This window comes from Centrocercus urophasianus, unplaced genomic scaffold (genome assembly GCF_019232065.1).
Source record: "Centrocercus urophasianus isolate 14NV4802_14NV808 unplaced genomic scaffold, USGS_Curo_1.0 seq_11, whole genome shotgun sequence".
Taxonomy (NCBI): Eukaryota; Metazoa; Chordata; class Aves; order Galliformes; family Phasianidae; genus Centrocercus; species Centrocercus urophasianus.
In genome coordinates, this window is record NW_024884253.1 from 26,719,658 (window position 1) to 26,727,411 (window position 7,754).

Genomic DNA, 7,754 nt, shown 5'->3' on the forward strand with positions numbered 1-7,754 from the left:
TCCTTCCTCTGTGACTATAGACAGACATCTTTCCTTTCTGTGTCCTCCGTCTCTACATTGTATTTTATTCTTTTTTTCTGCTTTGAGATTGTTTATCTAAGTAACGTGTTCCAAATGATTAACTCAGCCAAAGCAGTAGATGCTTCATTAAGTTGTAGCTCAAGAAAGACTCATTATCTCTCCATCTACATCAGACTTGTTTCCACTTTCTGACCCACCAGAGGCAGGTGGCCTGCGGGGCTGCTGGGCACAGCCTTTCCTCCAGCCCAGCCTCCCCCTGTGCCTCCCACAGCAGAGCCTGCAGCAGCAGCAGCTCATTCAAATTCTAACAAAAAAAAAAAAAGTTTATACACAAATAAGTTTGTACTGTAAACACTGAAAAAGAACTCTTTGTATCTATAACACTTTCCGTACCCGCAAGGTTTCCTTCTTGCCCACACAAATCACTCATTACAATGCAACACACCACTAACAGAGGAAGCCAGCAAAGCAGGATCCTTCTGATGCTTCTAAACAGAATGTTGCACTTGAAAATGTAATCAGAAAAACTCTACACAAATGCTTCAGAATTCAATGTTTTCATTGCATGAGATTGACCCTCCCAGGACTACGCCAAAGCCCCCAGCAGCCAGGGAAATCAGTGAGACGCAGCACGGCTGGGTTGGACTGCAGCACTGTGGGAGCTGAACTTGCCACAGCTGTGGCCGTGCCGTGCCCTCAGGAAGTGTATCTCCCCCAAACCCACAGCATGTTCCATGTCATGTGTTTACATGCGTGTTATGTCCATAAAGCACCTCACTACGAGGCTACAAACTGCCCCAATCTAAATGAGATCATAAGCTGAACTTCCCAGTTTTAGCTTGAAAATCACAAGACGTGCGCGAGCCAAGCTTTGGTCATTGTTTGTATTTGCTGACTGCTGAACTGTTTGTTTATATCGACTTCCCAAACTTTTCTTTTTTTTTTTTTTTTTCCTCGCAGAGGAGAGTTACAAAGGTTCTATTTGGGTGGTTTACTGAAGGAAGCTGAAAGTCTTACACAACCCTGGCTCCATTAACTGGGGCTTTCAGATGTTTATTTATAACCAATTATAAAACCGACTCCGGCCAACAACTGAGCAGCGGTTCGCCGAGGCGCAGTGCGTTGGGGCCAGGGCGCATCTCGGCCCTCACCGCCGCCATAGCGTAGGAAATGCGCAGATATGTCGCGGGGGCCTGCACCGAGGGAGGGGGGTAGGGCGGGCACAGCCGCCTCTGAGGGAGCCCAGGGCCCGGCTCCAAGGCGGGTACACCCGCTCCGGATGCCCGGCAGCCGCCTCTGCCCGCGGCAGGGGTCTACCCGGCAGCCGCCGCCATCCCGCGGCGCCGCCGCCTGCCCTCAGCGCGTCCCACACAGCGCGCGCGGCGGGCGGGAATGGCGGAGCGCGCTGACAGGGCCGCACAAGTTGACGGGCCGCGCTCTGCCGGCGGGAGGAGGAATCTGAGGCAAAAGCCGAACAGGATCGCGGGCGGGAGCATGGATCGAGGGCTGCGGGGGCTCGCCGGGCCGTCGGGCGGCCAGGGACAGCGGTACGGGCGGCGGGGAGGGGACACGCGTGGGAAAGGCTGCGCCTCGACGCGGAGCGTGCGGCGGCGGGAGGCTGCGGGCTGATGGCCGAGCGAGGCGGCTGCGTCCGCGCCTCGCAGCCCGTGAGGGGGGGTGGGTGCCCTCTGAATGGAGGAGAGGGGCAGGGAAATCCAAAGCCAAAAATCTGGAGTGCCGCTATCAAAGAAAAGGGTCCATCTTCAAAAATTAAACATTGATGTGAATAAAACGATACTATCTTAATATAGTAAGCAATGCGATCAAAATTAAAATATGTCTGTTGCTTAATGTGTGGGGTGGAGTATTTTCATTGGTGACATCGAGGGACAGCTATATAATGACATACTTTCCTTGGTTCCACCAGATTCACTGTGGAGTTTCCATGTAAAAAGTGAGTCTGTAAGTACTGCTTTGTGCCGTCCTGTAATATTTTAGGTTGGATATCAGGGAAAACTTCTTTACAAAAGGGGTTGTTAAGCACTGGAATAGGCTCTCCAGGGAGGTGGTTGAGTCACCATCCCTGGATGTGTTTAAAAACCATTTGGATGGTGCTCAGGGACATGATTTAGCAGAGGGCTGTTAGAGTTAGGTATGGTTAGGTTGTGGCTGGACTTGATGATCTTGAAGATTTTTTCCAACCTGAGCAATTCTATGATTCTAGTCATGTTTTCATGAGTGCTCGATCTCATTTGTTCATTCTGAAAGGAGCAGCTAGTTATTTTCTTTGTAATTGCTACCTCTGCAAATTCAGTGTTGACTGAGGATCAAGCTAAGTTCTTTGACACTTCACTGAGAAAGAGGAAGTTGACGTCCCAATCTTGCAATTTTTAACATGTTTAATTTAACCTACCAGTGAAGTTCCAACTAGATTACAATGACAACACTTACTTAAAATAACATTTGAATACTACCATCATTCCTTTTCTATATGCATCCTTTATATTCTGGTGCAATTTTAGGAATCATCATTCACACGCTGCTGTTGTGCTTGGGTGAGCACAGACCACTTTAAAATCCCCCAAAAGATTTTTGTGTAAAATGCATATCCAGATAGAGACATTTCTTTCTTGTATGCCACAGACATTTGCATGCAAGGCCTATATTTTCCATGTTTCTATTCTCATTGTGGATAGGTTTTTTTTATTGCTTTTGTCCTGTGCTGATTTTGTTAAGAAAAAGTGGGGGGTTTTTTTTGTTTTTTTTTTGTTGTTTTTTTTTTTTTTTCCTTTCCTTTGATGGTCTCTCTGTACTAGTTAAGAAGGAAAACATTAGTCTTATAATTTTTTTTCAGCTTGGTGGCTGCCCTGTTTTTGTTTTTTTTTTGGTTTTTTTTTTTTTCTGGGAAACAAAGCCTTTTGAGAGATATAAAAGTGTAAGTTTTGTGAAATTACTTGTTGGAATAGTTAATTACAAAAACATTGGTGAGGGGGTTTAAAGAAGCCATACCTTTCTCATCAATATTCATTCCCTCACAGTCCAAGGATGGAACATCCAGAATTCCTTTCCAGACCGGTAAGATTTATTCAGAACTCATAAATGTTTCAGAGCAGTAACCGAGAGGAGCGATGCTTAATAGCTGATGGATTTTGCTGTTTCATTCCAATGCATGTCTGGCATTGGAACCTCCTTCAAGCAAAAAGCATAGCCCTGTCTGCGGGGTGGGATTTTACTGCACAACAGCCAGACACAGAAGTGACCTTGTGCTCCCCACTCAGTTGATGATTGGGGCAGAGGGATGTCACAGAAGCGATGATTGTGCTCATTGAAAAGGGGGTCAGAAGGTTGCCACCTCTCCTTTCAAGCAGCATCTGGTAGAAAATTTTCCGCCTAATATTGTCAATCATTCCCTTGTTCTTGAAGGTGCCTGACTGTCCTCCCAGCTGGAGTGAGAACTTCAGTGATCACTATAAAGCAAAACAAATGCAAAGTTTAGAAAGGGGGTGTGGAGAAGGCAGGTTCCCAAAGAAAGAAGTTGGCAGGGTCTCAAATGCCTGGGATTATGAGAGAAGTGGAATGCACGTGATTAGTGCACGTGCTGGTCTGAATACTAAGGCTCAAACAAATAGATTTGTTGCACACTAAAAAATGAGAAGTGACTACTTGAGCAGGTTGTGTTTTGAAAAATGTGATTAAGTGAGCAGAAAATTGAGGGCTTCTTAGCACCAATTGGTGCTAGGCTTTTTTAAAGGCGAGGGAGTGAAGCATAGGATTGGTCTGGGGAGGAGGTGGGAGCAGAGGGGATCTTGCCTCTAGTGATAAGAAAAAGCTGGCATTAACAGACAAAACTATTCAGAGACTAAAGAAAATAAACCAAGAAATGCATTCTTTCTTTATGGTTGGGGGGGGGGGGGCGGGGAGGGGGGCAGCAGGGGGAGGGCGGAAGAAGAAGAAATCAGAATGCCAAGGTGAGGATTACAGGCAATCCAGCAAAATACACTGTGGAATGTCTGCACACTGCTGCTGTCAGCCCTGCTCAAGCACACCCTTTACCAGTGTCTGTGTGCAGCAAGTAGTGCTTGGTGCTGCTGGCTGATGGCCCTGATGGAAACAGGTCTGGGACCAGCAGATGAGGTGGTCACAGAACAGTGCCTTCTTGAAGCCTTGAGGAGGAACTTGTGGTTTTCCAAGCAGAATAGACTCCCCAGCTTTGTGTCAGGCAAGCTTTGCTTGCAGTCATGATCAGGGTATAAAGTAGCAGAAGCTGAATAAAGCAAAATGTCAAATATTTTAGTAAATAATTATATAAGAAGAATACTTAGGTAAAAGGTGGACTCTATAAAATGTATGTTAAAAGTATATATAGTAAGAAAACTCCACCGGACTTTGATCAGTGTAGACTACTTGTGTCGGTGCCAGGGAAAATCAGAATTTTCCTGTGGCTGGTGCATAGGGCTGCCCACTGGATTTACTGGAAGAAATTAAATGACTATTATTCAGTACAGCCTGAAAGCTGACACTTGTAATTGACTTCTGCAGATAATTCTAGAATAACTTGTGGAGGAAAGATACCTGTTGATGGAATTGTTTTTCATGGCTTTCTGTGGTGAGATACTCACTACTTCCGTTGGAAATGTGAACTGATTGCTAAGATTTGAGGCACAGAAGCATCTGAAACATTTCTTCTGTTTTGGAAAGCTGTATACATGAAGAGAGTGTCAATGTGCACATTAACTTTTAATAAGCTAGGAAATCATTGACATGTAAACAGTTACTGCTACGGCCAGAGCCTGCAGTTCTGTCAGAGGCATGTTATGCTGTAGTCCAGTCAGCAGATTACTGTTTAGTTAAGTGTTACCATATTATCCTGTGTATCACAAGGATTTTACTAGGTGGCAGGATGTGGCTATGGGCCAGAATTGTTCAGCAGTTCATCTCAAGTGCTAAGACTGAGTCTGAAGGGAAAAAAATGTAATGGGCAATAGCGGATTATGGTTTGTGTTTGCCTCTTTCCTGTCTGTGAACGTAGCAGGGTAAAGATACCGCAGAGTCCCGTATCTAGGGCTCGCTGTCCTTTGAAAAACTTTCTTCAGAAGTTAACTCCTGTGGGAAGTGCTGAAAGGGCAATTCAGGTTCAGCTGCAGTTCTATTCATGCTGCAAGTCAGACAGACTGGAAGAAATTGAACATTTCAGTCATTTCTATCGTTTGTATCAAGTACTGTAAGAGAAGTTATTCTTACTACTGCTCCAACCTGGCACGCCTGGGAAGTGCTAGAAGTCTTTTAACCGATCTGTTACAGAGTTGTCAACACTGGCTTCTTGTCTCATGTGCTAACCCAGCAGGAGTAAAAAGCATTAGCAGCTCAGCTGACTGATCAAAAGTCAGTGTTCTTTGAGCCCCTTCTTGGGATTGCCCTGCCTGTCTGCCCAGTGAACTCTGGACTTCCTTTTCCCTCCCAATCCCTAAAGTATTTTGCCTCCTCTTCCCCCACGGGGATTTGGTGACACTCTTCCCCTTTACCCTGCCCAGTGTTTCCAGGGTTTGTCTGCATTCCTGCTGTGCCTTGAGAAAGCTGCAGGACCATCGCCTATGGAGTCCTGAGAGGAGGAGGTGGTGCGCTGGATGATGGAGCAACCTCTGCACAAGGAGAAACACCACATCTGGCAGGCAGGCAGGCAGGCCTAGTCTTTGCTGTGTATCCCTAAGGACTTTTCTCTCTTCTGCCACTATGCTCCCAAAACAGAACCTGGTTAGTAACTGTAGAAACAACTGTTGCAGAACAAACAACTGAAAGGCTGATTGTTGGTTAACAATCCTTTGTGCTCACGCACTGAAACATCTCAGCGAGAGGCATCAGGTCAGCCGTGCCTCGGAAGTAAGCTGACCAGAGGTCTGAGTGCAAAGTGCACATACAGGCTGACTGTGAGGTTTCACTGAAGTTAACAGAGATGTTTGTGCAAGCCTAGCTATATAATAACTGCTTTTTACATGAGATTCTATGGGCTCTGTGCTATTACTTGGGGTGTTCCTGCTAGCACATGTCATCCAATTTTGAGATAATGCATTTGGTTTGTCTATCATCTTATTTTTTATTCTGCTTTTGCTACAATTAAAAGATACAGACCTTGGAAAAACTCAGTGAAGTCTTTCAGGATCCACCCTAGTACATACCAGGTAGGAACAAGACCCTCAGTAACACAGTAATAGTTTAGATAACTGAACATAGGCCACTGCAGAAGATCAAAATTAGATTGTGGTGCTATTCAAATGATTTGAGGATCTTTGAAATGCTTTGAATACTGTGAGGTAATGGAATGATTCTGTCTCTAGAGACCTATGCCTTTGAGGCACAAGCATGAAGGCACTGAGAGTGCCATTTAAAATCATGGTGGAATCTACAATTTAAGGCAAACCTTAAGTGTAATTTTCATCGTATCTTCAACACAGAAATAAAGCTCTGAAGTGTTGGCCCTGTTTTTTTTTTTTTCTCCACAATTCTGTCCTTCCATCGTTACCCTCATAAAACCAGGGCGGACCCTCTCAACAGGTGCCACGTCTGCTGTGACAGCTGCAGCCACACGTGAAGCTTCAGGAGGACGAATTGCCACTGGGGCTGGTGGCAGCACATCACAGCTGTGCGCTGTTCTGCAGCAAGGTCGGCTGAGCCAGCACTGCACAGCCAATAAGGTTGGAAAGCCCAGAAGTGTGGGAAAGCCCACACTTTGCAACGTGTGGGGAAATGCTATGGGAAAACCAGGTACAGTAGGATTTGCTAGTGAATCTGTTACAGATCTTGTCCAGAAATACGTTGTCTCTGAAAACCTGGGAAAGAGGCTGTTTTGTGAAGCCAGGTGGAGAAAATTGAAACAACTTCCCTAGTTAGACAGGAAAAGCATTTTCATTATTTCTGTAAGAATGGTAACTGTATTATCTATAATTTCCTGCCTGCACTGTGTGTCGTATTCCAAAGTGAATAAAAATCATTGTGTTAATTTGTCACTGTCAGAAGTAGTCGTGGAGGCTGGGTTCCATGCTGGTACATTATTTGTGCATGTGGCACGTGAATGTTTCTGTACAGCAAAATTCATGTGGGGACGGGTACTAAACACAGCAAATGGAATTACTGTAATTTGCTTGTAAATGGGAGAGAATATACATATGTAGATATATGTGGCTCAGAAATAGCAAGCAAATAAGACTCAAAACTTAGTCCAAGAAGAAATGGTGAGGAAAAGGATGAAACAATTCTAATCATAATTTAATAGGGTACGTCAGTAAGTGGTGGAGAAGCCTGTAGGAAACGTCAGTAGTTACTGCAATGTCACGAAACTCTCCGTTTTGAAACATTTCTTTCCAAAGTCTCTTTCGTGCCCCAAGGTTCAGTTCCTGCATTTCAGACGCGCGCGAGGAGAGGTGCTCTCCCCTCACCGCCGCCCAGGCCCGAGCCGCCCCAGCTCCGTCCCACACACCGAGGGCTGCCGCTCCCCCCGGCTGCGGGCGGTGCCGGGGCCGGGCCGGGCCGCAGCAGGTGGGCGGCGGGCGGCTGCGGCGCTACGCACGGGAACCCGCCCGCGGCTCCGGGCAGCGCGGCCCCGCGGACGGCGGGAATCCAGTCCGGGTTTTGGTGCCGGGGACCGGCGGCGGCGAGGAAGGGCCGGCGGGAGCGGAGCCCGCACCGCGCCCGACAGCCGGGCCGGCCGGGCAGGGCAGGGCAGGGCGGCGGGCGGGAGC

General features: G+C 46.7%; 1 long non-coding RNA gene across 1 annotated transcript; it reads left to right on the forward strand.

Annotated features, from left to right (window-relative positions):
- Window positions 1-1,479: 1,479 nt before the first annotated feature.
- LOC122171887 lies at window positions 1,480-6,977 on the forward strand. Its single transcript, XR_006172119.1, has 4 exons — window positions 1,480-1,568; window positions 1,949-1,983; window positions 3,060-3,096; window positions 5,553-6,977. It is a non-coding gene; the product is annotated as an uncharacterized LOC122171887 (long non-coding RNA).
- Window positions 6,978-7,754: the final 777 nt, after the last annotated feature.